Source organism: Aquarana catesbeiana, linkage group LG07, assembly GCF_042186555.1.
Source record: "Aquarana catesbeiana isolate 2022-GZ linkage group LG07, ASM4218655v1, whole genome shotgun sequence".
Taxonomy (NCBI): Eukaryota; Metazoa; Chordata; class Amphibia; order Anura; family Ranidae; genus Aquarana; species Aquarana catesbeiana.
In genome coordinates this window covers 109,729,795-109,751,504 of record NC_133330.1, presented here as the reverse complement: position 1 = coordinate 109,751,504, position 21,710 = coordinate 109,729,795, and the positions used below count along the sequence as shown (strand labels likewise).

Below are 21,710 nucleotides of genomic sequence, written 5' to 3'. Positions count from 1 at the left end.
GTTCTTTTAGGCTACCTCTCTTTGCTAGGCAAGTCAGCTATGGGGGTGCAGCAGAAAGGGGAAACTGGCTAGTGTCCTGAAGAGCAATAGTCTATCCTTCCCATAGAGAACTTGCTTAAGAGTGCATGTTGCTGCGAATAGGAATTCCACAGTCAAGTTGAAGTTGTCCTCCCTGTAATTATTTGAATCTGGAATATCCCACTACATTCCCTTACCTATCAAAGTTCTCAATAAAACATAAAAAAACAACCAAAACCCCTTAGACTACTTATTCAAGAAACTAGCCTAAGTGTGCGCCTGGCTGAAGAATTAAAGCAAGAGAGAGTATTCTAGCGGCTCATACAGAGGTAGCGCAACACATATTTTTCTCATTAGGGAGAGACATAATTTACAAAGCGTTTTACTGTATAGCACAAATCCGTTTATTAAAAGGAATAAAAACCGTACTCAAAATAAGTGCATTCAAAACAGCAGTGCACCACTTTAAAAGCCTTCCACAATATCTGGGTACAATGTCCCCTTAAGGCTAAACAGCCTAGGTGATGTTGAGGTTTAGCCTTAAGGGATAAGTTCACCAAAAAAAAAAAAAAATTATATATATTACATATACACACACACATATATATATATATATATATACACACACACACACACATACACCTGAGTGTTTTGTAGCTTGAAGCCTCAAGCTACAAAACGCTAGAGGGGAAAAAATCCATTATTCTCAATGGAAATGGTTCACATCTCCACTCCAAGTCGCCTGAAGCTCAAACACGTTCTGGACCCTTCTGTCGCTCGAATCGGGCTGATTTGGGCGTTTTTGAAGCATTCGTATTCCCATAGAAACTAATGGAAACGCTCGATTCAAGCATCTAGCGCGACATCGAGCGTTTCTACGGGTGTTTTGTCGCTTTTATCTGCTCAAGTGAAATAAATTTACATGAAGGAAATTACATAAACATACACAGGAAGTGCACAGATCACCATTTTTTGGTTAGAAGACATGGAGGCCAGAAATATGGAGGGGGAAGTGGATGAGACAGTATGCCTTTTAGATCAGGAGAGCTTTATCAGAAATGGTAAAGCAGAACCCCTGTCTCTATGATTCCAGAGATCCATGCTACAAGCTGCGAGCGAGCAAGAGAAGGGCATGGAACCAGATTGCCAGCCAAGTTTTCACAAACTGGGCAGACCTAAATGCCCGTGTGAAGGATGAGAAAGGTAAGATAAAGCCCTGCAAACATAACCAACCACCACACCGACCATAGGGAGATAATAGGATGATTATTTAGTACATTATAAATAACAGAATCTTAGCACCAGGAAAATAGTACTAGCTTATGCTTATATTCCTATGCATTGATTACAAGATAATACATATGAGAAAACAGACAATAGATGTGCAATTGCAGTTCACTATGGCCACATTTGTGTACACACAAAGTGTAGGAATGTGGCCAGGGTGAACTGGAATGGCACATCTATTGCCTCCTTCTTATAGAAGTATAAGCATCTAATGCATAGGAGTACAAGTACAGTAATGTTAGCATGTCACAAATACATGATGGCACACTCTGACCCCTAGTGGAAATTGTATGGATACTGCACACAAAGATAAATATATATTTAAAAAAAAACAGAAGACTTCTTATCAATACATCAAGCATTTTTATTAATTATTAGGTACAGCATAGTATATGGTTGTATTAAACAACTAAAGATTTAAAATTATTCAATTGCCTCAAGCTGCCATGGGACCTGTCCTGCTGGAGACAAAGTAGGACGCAAATTGATCCCTGACATGTGTACCTTGTCTGCTTCCACGAACACCAGTCCAATGAGCTCTTTCCATGTTTTGATGTAATGGGTCCTCAAACTCAAATCCATCCCGCTGCCTTACAAAGTTATGCAAAGCACATGCAGCTTTAACAGCACAGATCGCATTTTGCATGTTTAGAACAATAGGCGTGTGCAGGACCCGCCATTTGTTTGCTAAATGCACATTCGACAACTCGACGTGCTCGTTAGATTGTGCCCTGAATAGAAGATACTCACTCAGAGCAAAGGCCTCATCCCCCACAAAAACACTGGGTAGGGGAGGGCCATTTGTGCCCGGGAGTGGATTGTTTTCCGGAAGGTCCAGACTATTGGTACGCAGCATGTGTCCAAAAGAAGAATTCTCAAAAATAGTAGAGTCATCGCTGCTGCCATACGACCCAATATCTATATAACGGAAGCAATAATTAGCATCAGCCACTGTCATTAAAACAAAAGAAAAATATTTCTTGTAGTTAAAATACTGGCTTCTGGTCCCCATGGGCTTTATGATCTGAACAGGTTTCCCATCGATCGCTCCAAAGCAATTGGGGAAGTTGCAGCGTTGCCAGAAAACTTCTGAGATCTGTGACCATTCTTCTGCTGTAGGTTTGTTAAACACAATATCCTTCAACACATCCCAAATAGCAGAGCAGGTGTCATGGACTATGTAACTTGCTGTCAATTTTCCAACCCGAAAGGCATAGTGTAGACTTGCTAATGATTATCCGGTTGCTAGGTACCTACAAAGAAATAAATATATATATTTTAATTTGTTTTTTTAACAGTTAAACTGCTCAAAATGAAGTGGAAGAGTATATGTGACGCCTACACTCGACATCTAAGACTGCTCAGGGAATTTAGGAGTGGATCTGTGGCATGTGCTCCTAGAGGATATATGCATGCCAAGGAATTGGAGTTCCCTCGGCCATTGCTGGTTTTGGGGCGGTAAGCCATTATCTGTACGAATGTCATTAAACAAAATGTAAAGAGAAGAGAAAGTTGTAATAATTAATTTCTATTTTCAGTACTGAAAACTGCTGGGAGGACAGTACTCCAAATAACGATTTGGACACAGATGCAAACAGTCAGCAAGCAGGCCAAGCGTCAGCCAGTGAGCAAGCAAGCCAAGCATCAAGTAATCAAGCAAGCCAAGACCCGGAGAGCCAATTCTCGACTCCAGCACGTTCGACATCTGCGACACCTGTGGGAGACAAGGAGTCCAAGCCACCCATTTGTGCTCGTGTACCTGCTAGAGCAACAAGAAGGAGGGCTCTTGAACCTGATTTTAATTGCATGTTGGACATTATGGCCAGTATGTCTGAAAGAATGAACAGCAACAGATCTCATGTGCAGGTTTCTGCAAGGTGTCTGGAAGGTCTGATGGAGAAGGTACCATCAGAACTCCAGGCAGACATGTTGGCAGGTACCATCAGTTACATCGCGACTTTTATTCCACCAACCACCACATATAGGTCCTCAGAACCTCCACCACCTTATGGTCCCTATGCAAATATCCCCCCGCCCCATCTGCCAGCACCACCTCGGTTGTCATCACCACATTCTGCCACCCACCTTCCTCTGCCAACAGCACCACCTTCTCATTACCTTCCTCTGCCAACACCTTCTAATTACCTTCCTCTGCCAACACCACCACCTTCTAATTGGCAGCATAATGAAAATCCCTCTACCTCCACCTGGTCACATTATGGCCATGCCATGAATGTGGTGATGTCACCGAATGAGGCAGTAGTCAACTCCTCCCAAACATTCCATCACCTCTAAATTTTTTTTGTTTTATGAGCTGCGTTAGCTCTATTTCTTTTTTTATATTGTTAAGCTGTATATGTGGAGAAAAAATAAACGAACAGAAAAAGTTATTTCAAAAATATTTAAAAAAAAAGTAAAGTTTTTTTTTGCTTTAAGAAACGTATGTTTGGTGTTTATTTTATTTTAATATTGGGTTCTTCATGTATCAGTCTTTAAAAAATAACAAAAGGGGGGCGTGACCGGAAGCCGCTCTGGATGGCAGCCTGATCCATCTGCTCTCTCTAAGCCCGTGAATACACAGCGCAAAGGGGACATTACACCGCTTCTACATGGGCAGATCTCAAACCACCAGATCCACAGCAGCCAGGGGATCATCCTTACCCCCGCCAGGATCCTCCGTAGACCTCCGGTCCTACTTCCCGCCGACGGACATGCCACAGACAGGAGCGGCCAAGATGGCGCCGGACACTCCCGCGGCCTACTCCCGGAGTTCCGCCCGGACCCCTCCATCGCCCCATCCACCGCAGCGAAACCCCGTGGAAGTCGGATCGGCTCCGATGAGCAGTACCACCGGATCCTCCTCTCCAGGAGCGGTGAGTCCTCCCTCCAGATCCCCCTCCCAGGAGGCTGCATCACAAGGCCCAAATGGCGCCATGTCGGGCCCTCCCCCCCAGCAATACACACAGTGCTCAGAAGCGTTCCCTCGCTTGCTGAGAACGGCATTGGATCCCTGCATCCATGGCACTGAGCCAGACTCCCCTACCTCTTCAGTCTTCTCTATGGACTTCCCAGCCCTGCCGGACCCGGTGCGTCCGGCTGTCCGGACCCCGCCAGAACTTGCAGGGAGACCAGTACCCCCCAGCCACGCAGGGCTTAACTCACCACCATTGAAGACCCAAAGATTGGTCCTCTCACAGGCACTCAGCCCACCCAGAGAACGGTCAGCGCCACAGGCCACTTACGCTCAAAAAGTGAGCCTACCTGACCCCCATGCCCAGAGAAGGGCCGCAACTGGGCCTACCCCAACTGTTCAGACCCCATCTTGGAGTGAACCCTGGGACTTTCCACCAAGAGTGGCGCATCAGACCCTAGGCCTCAATATCCCTGGCCCCCAACCTCTACCCCCCCGCACATCTCCAGCTCAACGGCCTGCAGCGCCAGATTACCCCCGACAAGTACCTCCACAGTGGCAAGCATACTTGCAGGCGATTCCCACTAAAGAGGACTTTAGACAACTGATAGAAGATGTGAAGTCCACGTGTCGCTCGGAAATACAAGTGCTCCAATCGGGCCTTAAACACTTAGCCGATAGAGTGGAAATGGCTGAAGAAGAAATCCAAGAGACCAAGCTAGCAGTCCACAGAACACAACTCCAGGGAGCAGACCACCATACTATGTTAAGAGATATGCAGCGACACGTGGAAGACCTAGATAATAGAGGACGCAGAAACAACATACGAGTGAGAGGAATCCCAGAAGTTGACGGTCCAGAAGACATACAACATACCCTACAAGATGTGTTTAACAACCTTTTGGGCGAGCCCATCACTAAGTTCATAGAAATGGACAGAGCCCACCGAGCCCTACGCCCCAAAAATGCTACTTCACAACCGAGAGATATTATATGTAGGATTAACTCCTACCCCCTGAAAGAGGACATTATGCGGCAGGCGCGCCTAGCGCGCAAAGTGACCTACAAAGATGCTCAGGTACAGCTGTACCCGGATCTCTCAGGGATCACACTTCAAAAACGCAGACTCCTTCAACCACTACTGCGCACCCTACAAGAGGAAGATATCCCCTACCGCTGGGGGTTCCCCTTCAGCCTCACAGCTAAAAATCAAGGCAAAACTGCCACCCTGAGATACCCAGAAGATCTGCAAGCCTTCTGCGACACAGTGGGAATACCCGTCCCTCGACTTCCAGAATGGGATCTAGTCACCACCCCACCTACACCTCCTACAACCTGGCAGAAGGTCCCTTCATCTAACAGACCCCGAAACAAAGAGGCACCACGCAAGAGCACCAAACACAGAAATGGCTGACTCCAGCGGCACTGACGAAGCACTCAAGACACCTGTGGAAGGTCCACTCGATCACCAGACATTGCTGGTGACTCAGCCCTGGACAGTATAGTATATTTAGTCCCCCCCCATCTTGCGCCCCAGCTTTACATTCTAGTTTACTATATGGGCATGTCTCTGAGGAGACTAGAGAGAGTAAGGGATATCACGCCCGGTCACCCTCTCCTGGTTAAATGTTAGCAGTTATAGCCATTCTACAATTTATGTTCTATATGACCAAACTAGGGCTCCCCTGCATCCACCCGACCGGCCCTTTCGGACCTTTGTTGGGGGGATCCCGGGAATCCCGTTCCGACCTAGGCTTCTCAGCCTCCCAAGGTCCTATGATAACAGTTGATCGATTATATACATGTTTAATATGCACTAACTACAGTCTCTTCCTTCCTTTTCTTCTCTTATTCCTCCTCTCATCTTTCTTCCCCTCCCATGCATATCCATCACCATGGAACCCGCCGTGTGTCCTGCAGAACCTGCCTGGCTCTCCTCTCGTTACATGCACACAGCCACCCCATAATCTTCAGAAAATCTTCTCCACATCAGGTAAGGCGTTTTTTCCCCCTAATATGACACCATGGCTAAGATCTTATCTCTAAACGTTCACGGCCTAAACTCCAATAAAAAGAGGCATCTGGCGCTAAAGGAGTTCAGACAATCTGGAGCAGACATTATTTTTGTCCAAGAAACACACTTTGACAAAGGGGGCTCATTTACATTCGCTTCTAAATACTTCCCCCAAGTATATCACTCTTCAGGTCCACATAAACGAGCAGGGGTTGCCATTCTCATTAAAAATGGGTCTCCCTTTAAGTGCACGGCCCAATACAGTGACCCACACGGCCACTTTCTCATCCTCCGTGGACAGTGGCAAAAACAGGTAATTACCCTCTGCACCCTCTATGCCCCCAATGTTAGACAATATAACTTCTTATCTAAAGTACTTACTCGCCTCTTTAAATCTGAGCACGAGATCTTGGTGGTGGGGGGCGACTTTAATCTAACCCACTCAACAACTGTAGATCGTCAGGTGGTGAGCCCCAGGGCGCCCTACGAGACTCGAAGCTTTTCCGCAAGCTCACTAGACGTTATGCTCTCTTCGATGCCTGGAGGGCGCTCCACCCAGGCGATCGGCAGTATACGTTTTATTCAGCCCCCCACCAAACACACTCGCGCATCGATTATTTCTTTGTAAATAACTCCACACTTAGAATTACACGGGAAGCGCGGATACTCCCAATCTCATGGTCTGACCATGCACCCATCTTACTTAAGTTGGAACTAGGTTCCGACAACCGTAGGCCCTACAATTGGAAATTGAATACATTTCTTCTCCAGCACCTTCCATCGACAACGGAATTAACAACTACTTTAAAATACTACTTTGCCGAAAATAATACCCCCGATGTGTCCCCCCCCACATTGTGGGAAGCCCATAAAGCCGTAATCCGAGGTAGATGCATAGCACTATCTTCTGCTATGAAAAAAGATGCCCTGGCCACTAAACTTCAAACCGAAAAAGAGCTTAGAGCCTTAGAAAACCAACTGCAAAGGTCCCCCACCCTAACCCTTCTCAAAAAAATCGTACATTTGCGAACAACTCTGAGTGACTTAGCTATGGGGCGGGTAGAAAAAGCCATCCTTAGACTAAGACAAATGTACTATGATAAAGGCAATAAAGCATACTCCTTACTAGCGAAGAAACTAAGAGACAATACTCACATGTCCACACCACACCAAATCAAGAATAAACAAGGAACCCTGTTGACTCACCCCAAAGACATTGCCAACACCTTCGCAGACTACTACCAGGACCTTTACAACAATCCTAATATTCCCAGTAACCCCACTCCCCCAGACCTTCTCCAGCGCATGCAACGTTACCTTACACAGAGTGGAGTCTCACAGCTCCAAACCTCTGACCTGACAACCCTAAACATGCCGATCACTGAGGAGGAAATAGAACAGACCATTAAGACCCTCCCATCCCACAAAGCCCCAGGACCGGACGGATTACCTTACGAATATTATAAGGCCTTCCTTCCCATTCTCGTATCACATATGTGTAAACTATTTAACGCCTTTTACCGAGACTCCCCCGTCCCATTAGACATGCAACGATCGTTCATCACTCTGATCCCCAAACCAGACAAAGACCCTACCCTATGTGCTAACTACAGACCCATCGCCCTACTGAACTCAGACCTAAAAATCTTTACTAAACTACTATCAATCCGACTGAACATGATCCTCCCATCTCTAATTCATAAAGACCAGGTGGGCTTTGTCCCCCTTAGACAGGCAGGGGACAATACCAGGAAGGTGATTGACCTGGTGGATGTGGCGAACAGGGAGAAAGCGGCGTCTTTGCTACTTAGTCTGGACGCCGAAAAGGCCTTTGACCGACTTGGGTGGCCCTTCCTGTTCGCCACATTACAACATGTGGGGTTTCAGGGACCATTCCTGGGAGCCATAAAACACCTCTATTCCAATCCCACATCCCAGGTTAGGACTCCTTTTGCCCTTTCCCCCACCTTCTCCATAACAAATGGAACCCGTCAAGGATGCCCACTATCACCCCTACTATTCGCACTCTGTCGAACCCCTGGCGGCCTCTATTCAAGGCAACCAGGACATCCGAGGAATCTCAGTCAGGGGCCGGGAGTTTAAGGTCTCCTTATTCGCTGATGACGTGATTCTCACCCTAACCCAACCCAGAATTTCCCTTCCAAATCTACACGCAGAGCTTGACAAATACGGAGCCCTATCGGGCTATAAAATTAATACTTCTAAGTCAGAGGCCCTTCCAAATAATATCTCGGAAACGGAAATAGCACATCTAAAGGCAAATTTCACATACCATTGGAAAACCACATCATTGAAATACCTGGGGGTACACATTACCACACAATTCAACACTCTATACCAGGAAAACTTTCCTCCCCTTTTCCGTTCCGTCAGAGCTCTGCTTACAAACTGGAAGAGACACCATATCTCCCTGTTAGGCCGGATTGCATCGATTAAGATGACAATCCTCCCGAAATTACTCTACCTCTTCCAAACATTACCAATCCCAGTCCCCCGCAATCATCTGAATAAACTCCAATCGGACCTTTTTAAATTCACCTGGAATTATAAACGACATAGAATTCCCCAGTCGGTAATGATGTTGGCGCGCTCAGATGGAGGCCTTGCCTTCCCCAACCTTATTAAATATTACCAAGCCACCCAACTACGAGCAATAACCTCGTGGTTCACTCAAAAGTCCTACAACAGATGGACGGAAATAGAAAAGATATGGTTAGCCCCCATCCACCCAAATAGTTTACTATGGAACACGAGAGCAGAGGTTCCCCCGGAGCGCTTACTGGGAACTATGTCCCAGCTTCGTCAATTATGGATCAAACTATCCCGCTTACATGAGTTGTCCTCAGAAAAATCAGTCCTAACGTCCTTCGTCTGCAACCCCAAAATTCCAGATAGCCTCACCTCACCAGATGTCTCACCCATGGTCGTCACGGAACCTTTTTCACTATGGACACCTAGTAGATCCTAGATCACGAAGGCTATTATCCTTCTCTGATCTTCAGACTAAACATGGCCTGCCACATCAAGTTTTCTACAGCTACCTGCAGATACGCCACTATGCCCTGTCCATATCGCCTGACCTACAATTCTCCACACCAACGTCTTTTGAAAGCATAATCCTGGGGGGCACGGCCCAGAAGGGCTTAATTTCTGATATGTACAAAATAATAAATGCCTACCCACTGGAAACTAAAGGTAAACATGCCTATATGATCAAATGGGAAAAAGCCCTCGAAGAGGAACTCCCTTTGGAGCAATGGCAGACGATATGGACCCAGGCAGCCAAAAGTTCCCTCTGTACTCTATATAAGGAAAACACCTATAAAATCCTCCTCTACTGGTATATGACTCCAGACACCCTCCACACCATATATTCTTCTAGCTCTGATCGCTGTTGGCGATGTCAAAAAGAAAGAGGGACCCTCCTTCACCTTTTTTGGAGCTGCCCACTGATTACCCCCTACTGGGCTGTGGTTCAGCAGCTGCTGGCAGGTCTTCTGGAGGTACAGATCCCCATGACCCCCAAGTCATTCCTCCTAGGAGTCCAGCAACTAAAAATTCCTACACTCAGCAAAAAATTAATGCGCCACATACTCACAGCGGCACGATGTCTTATCGCCTTGCACTGGAAAAAAACCCTCCCCCCCACCTCTGAAGCTTTATACGCCAGAATCAAGGATGTGGAGTTGATGGAGAAGATGACGGCCAGGATTCAGGACAGGCTGGAAGTACACAACAAAGTATGGGAGCTGTGGCATCTTCGGGAGGATCCACCATGAGTCCCTACCATCAACAACCCCCTCCCCCCTCCTCTTCTTTCATTTTCTTTTCTTCCTTTCTATTTCTCTACACTCCAAGTGTTCTAATGACTCGCACAGTTTTGAGTAATTTAACAGGGAAAAATGAAGGGATTTGTTGTATACATGTACATCGTTATATGTTCCTTCTTTTCTCTTGTCATTTTCAACGTATTATGTATGCTTGTAAAACAAATATTACAAAAAAAAGTGTTATTTGGAAAAAAAAAAAATAACAAAAAATAAGAAAAAATTACCTCAGTGTGATGATTAGTCATTCCACAGGGGGTATACTGTTACGGAAATATGTGTCCATTTCGTTGCAACCGACTACTGAGAAAAACCATTAACTCATCAAAGCTGTGATCAAAAAAAAAAAAAAATGTGGAGTTTATTAGTGGACATGATAAGAAAGGAACAATATCAAACATCATGAATCCAAATAAGTTTTACTAACCTTTTTATGGACATCCTAGTGTAGTCCAAAAATGTATCCTCATGATCACGTAGATCACTGTACATGATCCAAAATTGGCCTCTTTCTTCTCGATCAGCAATTACAGGGTGAATCCAGTATCTGCGTGCCCTCTTCTTTCTCCTCTCTCTTTCATGCAGAAAATATGATATAACAGTGGCTGCTGCCACAAAATACACCATCTCATCATCACTCATCTTTGCAGAGGACAATACAAACACATGGAGCAGGAAGCACAATGATGAACCGAAAGAAGAATATTCACCCAGGAAGCAGATGAAAAAAATCTAAAAACATAGCAACAAATGATGAGAGATGATCATTTTTCCTATTGGCTAAAAAAAAACAAAAAAAAAAACGCCAAAGCTCAAAAACGCCGGAAAATACTATGCAAACGCACAAATACGCGCAAAAAAAAGTGCGACAAAACACCGGAAGAAACGCTCAAAAACGCAACGCTCAGGTGTGAATGGGGCTTCAGTGTATAGGTCTGTCCGTACTTCGTATGGGCAGGCAGATATTTAATGATAGAAAGGATCAATGTACTACCTAGAGCGCTCATCAGCATCCTGATAGTTCATTGAGAACTAAAGCCGTCAGCCGTAATGATTGACTGTAGTTGTAGTTCCCCATTCACTGAACTCTGAATGAATGATGCGGCCGGGTGGGCGGAACCCCACACAGCCGCTTTTGTTTTTATAATTGTGACAGCTGTTGTGGGGAGAAAATCCTCAGCCCACTGTCACAACGGGGATGTGGGGGCTGCTCAGTCACACCCTAAATATGGGTGTAACATGTTACTAAAGGTGAACTCATCCTTTAAGAGGAAAGCTTTTATATAGTGGTTCACTGTCGTCTTTTGTGCTTATTTTTGTGAGTGTACAATTCAATAGTCTATGGCATGCTTAGCACATAATCTCTCAGATCTAGAAAAGCAGGGGGCAGGGATCTGACGTCCTACACACACTGCAGAGCTAGAGCATACAGCTGTAGTGTAATCTGAAGGATGAATGGAGGTAAGAGACAGACACCCCCCCCTTTACAGGTTCATAAAAAAAAATTAAAAAAGCATACAAAGCTGAGGCTACGAGTCACCTGCTGTGTTCTAAGGGGAAGGGGGGGGGGGTGCAGAACATCTCCTTCGAAGCACTTGTCAGTTTTTTTGCGGTCTGTGTCCCCTGTCAAGGAGATTCACCCCCTCTATTTGTCCTGTAACATCATTGAAAGCAAAAGAAAAATCACACATTTTGGGTTGTCCCCAGGAGAATAATAGAGGGGGAATCTTCCAATGGGGACACTAGTTCTGGTGACCTAGGGGTCCCCAAGGAATTCCCTTAATTTGCAGAGATTTCCGCTCACGTCCTGTTTGCCTATAGGACAGGAAGTGAAGGGAAATCTCCACAATGGGATACAGGAGGAAAAAAAGTGTACTTTTTTTATTACAGGGGTTATAATCCTCTCTTGCTCGTTTTTGAAAAGAAAAAATGAAAAAGTTTTGCCTATAGTTCTACTTTAATTCATTTTTAATGTTCATCCATGCTAAATCACTTTGAAAAAATAACCCCTAGAATTTCTGCCTGTGGGCAATTTATTAATTTACTTTACTTCTGGGAATCCATCATCCCTTAGCTTGGGCATGCAAGCAGGAGAGAGTGTGGTTAGCTGAGAAAACCCATACTCCCTTCCTGAAGACTCCTGTGATGTATGGCACTTTCCTAGGCCTGAAAACCAGGAAGCAATGGAAGAAATTTAGATCAAGTTTAAAACAAGTGAATATAATATACAGTTGTGCTCCTAAGGTTACATACCATGGCAGAATTTATGATTTCATGGCAATTTTTTATAGAATATGAATGATTACACAAAAACATTTCTCATGCATGGTTAGTGTTTGGCTGAAGCCATTATCAATCAACTGTGTTTACTCTTTTTAAATAAAGACAACACCCAAAAAACTACCCAAATGACCCTGATCAAAAGTTTACATGCCCTGGTGATTTTGGCCTGATAACATGCACACAAGTTGACACAAAGGGGTTTGAATGGCTATTAAAGGTAACCATCCTCTCCTGGGATCTGTTTGCTTGTAATTAGTGTGTGTGTGCATAAAAGGTTAATTAGTTTCTGGACTCCTGACAGACCCTTGCATCTTTCATCCAGTGCTGCACTGACGCTTCTGGATTCCCAGCCATGAGGAAAGCAAAATAATCTGTGGGGAAAGGTAGTTGAACTGTATAAAACAGGAAAGTGATATAAAAAGATAGGCATTGAGAATGCCAATCAGCAGTGTTCAAACTAATCAAGCAGTGGAAAATGAGGGGTTGTGTTGAAACCAAACCATGGTTAGGTAGACCAACTAAAAATTTCAGCCACAACTGCCAGGAAAATTGTTCAGGATGCAAAGAAAAGCACACAAATAACTTCAGGTGAAATACAGGACTCTCTGAAAACATGTGGTGTGGCTGTTTCAAGATGCATAATAAGAAGGCACTTGAAGAAAGCTGTTACTACGCAAATGCCACAAAGTATTCCTCTTACAATACGCCAAACAGCACAGAGACAAGCCTCAAACCTTCTGGCACAAAGTCATTTGGAGTGATCAGACCAAAATTGAGCTTTTTGGCCACAACCATTAAGGCTACATTTGGAAAGGAGTCAACAAGGCCTATGATGAAAGTAACATCATTCCTACAGTGAAACACGGAGGTGGATCGCTGATGTTTTGGGGATGTGTGAGCTACAAAGACACAGAAAATTTGGTCAAAATTGATGGCAAGATGAATGCAGTACGTTATCAAAAAATACTTGAGGAACATTTGCATTCATCAGCTAGGACGTACTTGGACATTCCAACATGACAATGATCCAAAACACAAGGCCAAGTTGACCTGTCATTGGCTACAGCAGAATAGTGAAGGTTCTGGAGTGCCCATCTCAGTCTCCTGGCCTCAATATTATTGATAAGAGGGAGGAAAATGAGGGAAAAAGTGGGACTTTATATGAGGTATAGGGGTGCCGCTCAGGTCCCCCCCTCCATCCCGGTTGGATGAAAATAATAAAAAATAAAAAAATGAAGAAATAGCGGGACTTTTTATATAAACACACGGGAGCAGAAATAAAATTGATAGCTTTTAATAAAATCAAATGGTTATAGAGTTTCTGTATTCAAATAATTCAATGCATGATGCTATATATGAAACTATTCGTACAACTACTACAATTCATTGAAACCAGAAGAGATATACATACATATTCCAACAAGGAATCAATACATAATACATAGTATAAAAAACATTTGGAGCATGATTACATGATTAAATGGAAAAAATATGAAAAACAAAGAAAAAGGGGGGGTATTGTAGGGGGGAAAAAAAACAATTAATATGGAACGGCCTGATCAGATGCATCAATGTGTACACTAGGTTGTTGTTGGCTCTACGCGTTTCAAGGTATTTGACCTATCATCAGGAGCAAGGAACCGTAGTGATAATCTAAAAAATGAAGGAAAAATATTTATTCGAAAGGAAAAAGAAGAAAAAGAAAAAGAAAAAGAGACGGGGGAAAAAAGAAAAAAGCTCAGAACAGGCAGGAAGGGTCTTCCCTGATGGACCCGAACTGCCCGTACACTTACATGTGTGGTCCACACAGTGGCGATGCGGCCATGAAACACCCAGGCCAAACCAAGTATGCCATGCTCGGGAGCTGAGGGGGCACGCCGCAGCGGGCAAAACACAGGAATGGACGACGCCCCGCAGGAATAACAATGTAGAGAGTAATGGAACAAGAGAGCCAAATCTATAAGGAAAAGAAAGTTATGTTGCTGTGGAGTGAACGTGAGGCAAAAGTGAAAAGAAAGAGGTAGAGAGAGAAAGATGTAGAGCACAGGAGGGAATAAAAGGGGGTGAAGAGGATTGGTGTGAATGAAGAAAAGGTGTGAAGATATGAAAAGAGTGAAAGGAAAAAGGAAGCTGAAAAAAGAAAGGGAGAGGGGAAAGAATTAGCAGGGTGATTTGAGAGGGGCAAATGGTGAGGAACAGGAAGGGGGAGAAAGGGAGAGAAGGAAAAGCGGGAGTGAGAAGAAAAAAGGGAAAAACTGAAAGCCAGGAAAGTGATGAAGGGGAAATGGGACTCGGTTTGAAAGTCAAATGGTGGTAGGAGGGAATGTGTACCTGATAACCAGAAAGTCCAACCAGAAATGCATGGATGCATGGGTGGTGGGTGATAATAGGTGTATACCAAACGGAGTGCGGAATTCATGCGGGGATGAGGTCCAAAACTGCCAAGCCCCCGCAACCATGTCCCCAACGTCAGACGCTGGGCCACAAATAGGGAGAGAAGGGGAGAACGCCGACAACCCAGGAACCAAACCAGTCATGGTCCCACCGGCGGCTTTAATTCCCTCCTGTGCTCTACATCTTTCTCTCTCTACCTCTTTCTTTTCACTTTTGCCTCACGTTCACTCCACAGCAACATAACTTTCTTTTCCTTATAGATTTGGCTCTCTTGTTCCATTACTCTCTACATTGTTATTCCTGCGGGGCGTCGTCCATTCCTGTGTTTTGCCCGCTGCGGCGTGCCCCCTCAGCTCCCGAGCATGGCATACTTGGTTTGGCCTGGGTGTTTCATGGCCGCACCGCCACTGTGTGGACCACACATGTAAGTGTACGGGCAGTTCGGGTCCATCAGGGAAGACCCTTCCTGCCTGTTCTGAGCTTTTTTCTTTCTTTTTTCCCCCCGTCTCTTTTTCTTCTTTTTCCTTTCGAATAAATATTTTTCCTTCATTTTTTAGATTATCACTACGGTTCCTTGCTCCTGATGATAGGTCAAATACCTTGAAACGCGTAGAGCCAACAACAACCTAGTGTACACATTGATGCATCTGATCAGGCCGTTCCATATTAATTGTTTTTTTTCCCCCTACAATACCCCCCCTTTTTCTTTGTTTTTCATATTTTTTCCATTTAATCATGTAATCATGCTCCAAACGATTTTTATACTATGTATTATGTATTGATTCCTTGTTGGAATATGTATGTATATCTCTTCTGGTTTCAATGAATTGTAGTAGTTGTACGAATAGTTTCATATATAGCATCATGCATTGAATTATTTGAATACAGAAACTCTATAACCCTTTGATTTTATTAAAAGCTATCAATTTTATTTCTGCTCCCGTGTGTTTATATAAAAAGTCCCGCTATTTCTTCATTTTTTATTTTTTATTATTTTCAATATTATTGAGCCACTCTGGGGAGATCTCAAACAGGCAGTTTATGCAAGACAGCCCAAGAATTTACAGGAACTGGAGGCTTTTTGCTAAGAGGAATGGGCAGCTTTATCATCTGAGAAGATAAAGAGCCCCATCCACAAATACCACAAAAGACTTCAAGCTCTCATTGATGATAAAGCTGGCAATACACGCTATTAAGAACTGGGGTAATTAAACTTTTGATCATTGTCATTTAGGTAGTTTCTGTTGTCATAAATAAAAAAAAGAGTAAACAGTTGATTGATAATAAATGGCTTCAGCCAAACACTAACCATGAGTGAAAGAAATGTTATTGTGTTATCATTCAAATTCTCTGAAAAATGGCCAAAAAAATCATAAATTCTGCCAGGGTATGTAAACTTACATGCACAACTGTACCTTTCTATACAATTACTAATGCTAACAGCATAAGGATTAAAAATAGCCAATGTTGTTTGGGAGAGTGAAGTGCAGCTTTAAAGTCTTCTCACTGACTCATGCAGATAGTAGAGGGAAGATATCAGAGAAAAAACAAGCTCTGTGTTTTGGACTGAGGCTGGAACACACTATTAAGGAAAATTGTTATCCAAACTTACCATAATTTTCCTTTCCTGGATCTTCCTCATGTCAGCCTACTACGGGTCAGATCCGCCACCTCCAGGACCACCTTTTTCCTAGCCCATAAAGGGCGACTGTCGGACCAGCTCAGCGTTCAAAAACACCCCTCCTCGCGACGGAAGATAGGGCAGGAATCCCCGGCTGACATGGGGAGGATAGGAAAATTACGGTAAGTATGGATAACAATTTTCCTTACTCCTGGACCTCCCCATGTCAGCCTTCTACAGGATGTACAGTGGGGCAAAAAAGTATTTAGTCAGCCACCAATTGTGCAAGTTCGCCCACTTAAAAAGATGAGAGAAGCCTGTAATTGTCATCATAGGTATACCTCAACTATATGAGACAAAATGTGGAAACAAATCCAGACAATCACATTGTCTGATTTTTGAAAGAATTTATTTGCAAATTATGGTGGAAAATAAGTATTTGGTCACCTACAAACAAGCAAGATTTCTGGCTCCCACAAACCTGCATCTTCTTCTTTAAGAGGCGCCTCTGTCCTCCACTTGTTACCTGTATTAATGGCACCTGTTTGAACTTGTTATCAGTATAAAAGACACCCGTCTACAACCTCAAACAGTCACACTCCAAACTCCACTATGGTGAAGACCAAAGAGTTGTCGAAGGACGCCAGAAACAAAATTGCAGACCTGCACCAGGCTGGGAAGACTCAATCTGCAATAGGCAAGCAGTTTGGTGTGAAGAAATCAACTGTGGGAGCAATAATTAGAAAATGAAAGACATACAAGACCACTGATAATCTCCCTCGATCTGGGGCTCCACGCAAGATTTCACCCGTGGGGTCAAAATGATCACAAGAACGGTAAGCAAAAACCCCAGAACCACACGGGGGGATCTAGTGAATGACCTGCAGAGAGCTGGGACCAACGAAACAAAGGCTACCATCTGTAACATACTACGCCACCAGGGACTCAGATCCTGAAGTGCCAGACGTGTCCCCCTGCTTGAGCCAGTACATGTCTGATCCCATCCGAGGTTTGCTAGAGAGCATTTGGATGATCCAGAAGAGGATTGGGAGAATGTCATATGGAAAGATGAAAAGCTGGTCTTGTTTGCGAAAATCCTCAGTCCGCTCCAGGTAAGTCGAAACAAAAGAGACAAAGTCTAGCCTCTTCCAATAATCTTACAATGAATCCACGGTGCAGGCTGGCAGGATAGTTTCCCAATTCATGTGAAAAGCAGTAGAGACCTTTGGTAGGAAGCTAGGCACTGGTCTGAGAACAATCTTATCAGGAAAAAATCACACAAAAAGGCTCCTTGGAAGAAAAGGCGCATAATTCGAAGACCCTTCTGGCGGAGGGAATGGCTGTCAAAAACACTGTCTATAGGTTAAATGAAATAATGAGCATGAAGATGTTGGATCAAAAGAAGGAGCCAGCAAGGCTTTCAGGACCAGAGTCAGGTCCCATTTGGGAAAGTAGGATTTTAGGGGAGGTCTGATTTTTATGGCTGCCTTCAGAAAGCAGACAACAGGATCTAATGCCCATCTAGAATTCGTCATGGCTGAGAGGGCAGAAACCTGGACCTTCAAAGAGTTATAGGCTAAACCATCATTCAGTCCCTGCTGGAGTAATTCCAAAATGTTAGAGACTGAAGGGGACTCGAACTCCCAGCCCCTCTGCAGCGATGCGCCGGAAAGCCTTCCACACTCGGTAATAGGTTGAATTTGTAGACTTTTTACGAACCTGCAATAAAGTACTCAGCACTCGTTCTGAGGGGCCCAAATCCTTCAAAGATCTCCTCTCAACTACCACGCCATTAGCTTCAGTCTCCCGGGACTTGGATGACCTATTCCGTTCTGAAGCAGGAGATCCCGACAAGGGGCAGTGGGATCAGCTGGCACATCTTCATCCTCCACACCAGCGGGAACCATGGTCTTCTGGGCCAAAATGGTAGAATCGCTATGGCCGTGACCCTCTCTCTGTAGATCTTCAATAGGACCTTCAGGATCAAAAGGAAGTAGAGGGAACACATACACCAGGGGAAAGTCCCATGGTTTGGACAGAGCATCCTGGCCGTAAGCTTGTGGATGGTATGTTCGGGAAAAGAAGAGAGGAAGCTGGGAGTTCTTCCCCAATGCCATGAGGTCTATTGCAGGTAACCCCCAGGCTTTGAAGATCCTTTGTAGGTATTTCGGGTTCAAGCGCCATTCACTGTGGTCCAAAAAGTTGCGGCTTAGGTGGTCCGCCAAGACATTTTCGGGCCCTGGGAGGTAGGCTGCCGTCAGGGATACCAGATTTCTCTCTTCCCACAGAAATATCCTGCATGCGACTTGAAGGGCACGACTCCTGGTGCCCCCTTGAAGGGACACGAAAGCAACAGCGGTCTTGTTGTCCGAGAGTATTTTGACAGCCCGACCTTTCTAAACCTGCCGGACCCCTAGAAGAAGAGCGTGCCGGACGGCCTCCAACTCTAGGAAGTTTGAGGTTTGCGACACGTGAGGGGGCCACCAGCCCTGAGCCTTCTGGCCCAGGCAATGAGCTCCCCAACCCAGACGATTGGCATACGTAGTCAGTACTACCGGATCCGGAGGTCGCAGCGGTACACCCCGGGCAAGGTTGCGAGAAATTGTCCACCAAATCAGGAAATGACTTATAGGCATCAGGATGTGAATCTTCTAGGTCAGGGAGTGGCGATCTCAATAGAGAAGGAAATAGCACTGAAACTTCCTTCTTCGCCACCTGGCCCATGGGACTACCGAGATTGTGGCCGATAGAACCCCGAGATAGCGCATGCATTCTTTTGCCACAAGAAACAAGCTGGCCACGACTCTCCTGGTTTGGATCTGAATGTCCCGAATTTTCCTCTGCGGGAGAAAGACTCGACCCCGAATAGCGTTGAACTTCACCCCTAGATATTCTAAAACCTGGGTCGGCTGCATTTGACTTTTTCGATAGTTGATCAGCCAGTCAAACCGAGTAAGCGTTTCCCAGGTGAGGGCCAGGTGTTCTAGAAGAAGCTGTTCTGAAGAGGCTAGTAGTAACAGGTCGTCCAAATAATGTAGAATTTGAATGTCTCTGACCCTGAGTTGCGATGACGGCTGAGTGTACCTTCGAAAAGGTTTGGGGCGCTGTGCAGAGGCCGAACGGGAGGCATCAGAACTAAAAGGGAGAGCCCTCCACTGAAAACCTGAGAAAACGATAATGAGCTGGATGGACGGGAACATGCAAGTAGGCGTGTGCTAGATCGATGGAGGCCATCCAGTCTCCTTCCTTCACCACGGATATGATTGTCTCCAACCATTCCATTTTGAAAGGTGGGACCCTCATATAGAAATTCAGGGCTTTTAAGTCTAATACCGGCCTGAACCCTCCTAAAGCTTTTGTTACTAGGAACAACGGAGAATAGACCTCCAAACCCTGTTCTCGCTTTGGAACTGGGAGGATAGCCCTCGCTGTTAATCCTTCTATATAAGTCTGCAAGCACTGCCTCTTTGCTTAAGATGCCGAAACTCGTGTTTCCAAAAACAGGGACTGCGGGGGTCTTGACCCAAACTCGAGACGATAGCCATCTCGAATTATGGACAAAACCCAAGCGTCCTGAACCTCGTCCGCCCAAAGCCCCGTGAACTGAGCGAGCCTAGCTCCCACTGGAGGGTCTTGGGCGGAGAAACCTTCAGAAGGCCTTATCAGAGTCCTTGGGGGCTTGGTTAGGTTTGGACTTGGAGGCTTTCAGAAAGGATGAACCAGTTGCTCTTCATTGCCTGAGAATGGCCTGCCAGGCCTGTAGGAACTTGCTTCTCTGAAATTTTCCCTGGACCTTCTTGCCAAACAAAAGGGCTGCCGCTGTCTTTTCCTGTCCTGCGGAATTAGGCCTGATTTGCCACCCGAGACCCACTGGATCTCCAACTTCAAGGGTTTACCGAAGAGTAGCTTGCCATCGAAAGGAATGGAATAAAGGCTCTGCTTCGAAGAATTATCCGCCTCCCAGTGTCTTAACCACAACGCTCTTCGAGTCGTCACGGAGTGAGCCATGATCTTTGCCGTCAACCTGACCTGATCAACGGCTGCCTCAGCCAGGAATCTGACCGCAGTCTTAATGAATTGCAAGGGCGAAAAACCACCAGCCCCAAGATCCTCCCCCGAACAACCATCCAATTCGGACACCCATGTCTTGAGGGCTGCCGCTACCGAAGTGAGGGCCAACGCCGGCCTGCACGCTGCCCCTGCCACTGAATACAGCCCATATCCACGATACGATCCATGGGATCTCTAAAAGAGACTGAATCTTGTAATAGTAGAGTGATATGGCGGGCCAATCGCTGCAAAGAGGCATCCACCCTAGGCGCAGTGTCCCATAGTTCCGCATCCTTTGAACTAAACGGATAGAACTTTGAAAATCTGTTATAGATATTGAGCTTTTTCTCTGGTCTGGCCCACTCATCCTCCAGTACCTCCTGGATCTCAAAAATGAAGGGAAAGGAAGGAAAGGACTTTTTCAGCTCTGGATAGTACTTCCGTTGTTTTTTCGGAGGAGAGGAGGACTCCTGCCACTGTAACGCTTCCTTCACTGCCTCCACCAGGGGGGGACTAATGCAAAATCGAAGGAATGCGATTTCAGGCGCCACTTTGGCCTCAGAGGACTCAGTGTCACTATCTACCTCCAGATTAAAATGAACCTAGGCTTCCATTTCCGAATCCGCAGAAGATGATGCTGGTCGGATACTTTTTTTAGATGCGCCTCTTAACCCTACCTTGACCGCGGATTTAATATAGGATTTCACCTGACGAGCCTCAGACGCGTTGTCCCGTGTAGCTTCCTTGAGACACGAAGTGCATACCAGCTTCCCCGGAAGGGCTTCAGCCCAACAGCCTCCATCTTCCATCTGGCTTGGAGAGGAGCAGCTAGACGAAGAGGAAGACCGCCTCCTGTGCCTGCGTCCGCGTCTGCTCTTTTTAGAGGCTTTCCAATGGCACAACCTCTCTTGGCTCGGGTGCAAGTGGCTGGAATGAGGCACGGGAGAGGACGACCTGGAATACCAGGGCCATGAAGGACCATGCGGCTGCAAATGTCTCTGCGACTTGCCATGTCTCAATCTTCTCTCGCTTTTCTGAGACAGCGCAGCAGATAGAACCTCTTTGCGGACGTTTATCCCGCACTGGGCTTTTCTCTCTGCAAAAGACAGAAGAGGTGCTCTCTTTTAAAATAATAATTAAAAAAAAAAAACAATTAAAAAACACTTTTCCATGGGATCTTCAGTGCAACACAGGCAGACAAGCAGGCAGATAAACCTATAAGGAAAGAGTGAACATCAGAACAGGGGTTTACAGAGCCGTCTAGGTAAATTCAGGCTGACAACC

The 21,710-nt window shown here is 45.3% G+C and overlaps 1 protein-coding gene and 1 long non-coding RNA gene across 4 annotated transcripts in view; both read right to left on the bottom strand.

Moving 5' to 3' along the window:
* The window catches only part of TOM1 (target of myb1 membrane trafficking protein), a 532,535-nt gene that overhangs the window by 198,096 nt on the left and 312,729 nt on the right, over positions 1–21,710 (bottom strand). The gene's annotated exons all lie outside the window — the stretch shown is intronic.
* Positions 1,604–12,034, bottom strand: LOC141103243 (uncharacterized). Its single transcript, XR_012235270.1, has 3 exons — positions 10,506–12,034; positions 10,306–10,408; positions 1,604–2,558 (listed from the first exon to the last, which is right to left on the bottom strand). It is a non-coding gene; the product is annotated as an uncharacterized lncRNA (long non-coding RNA).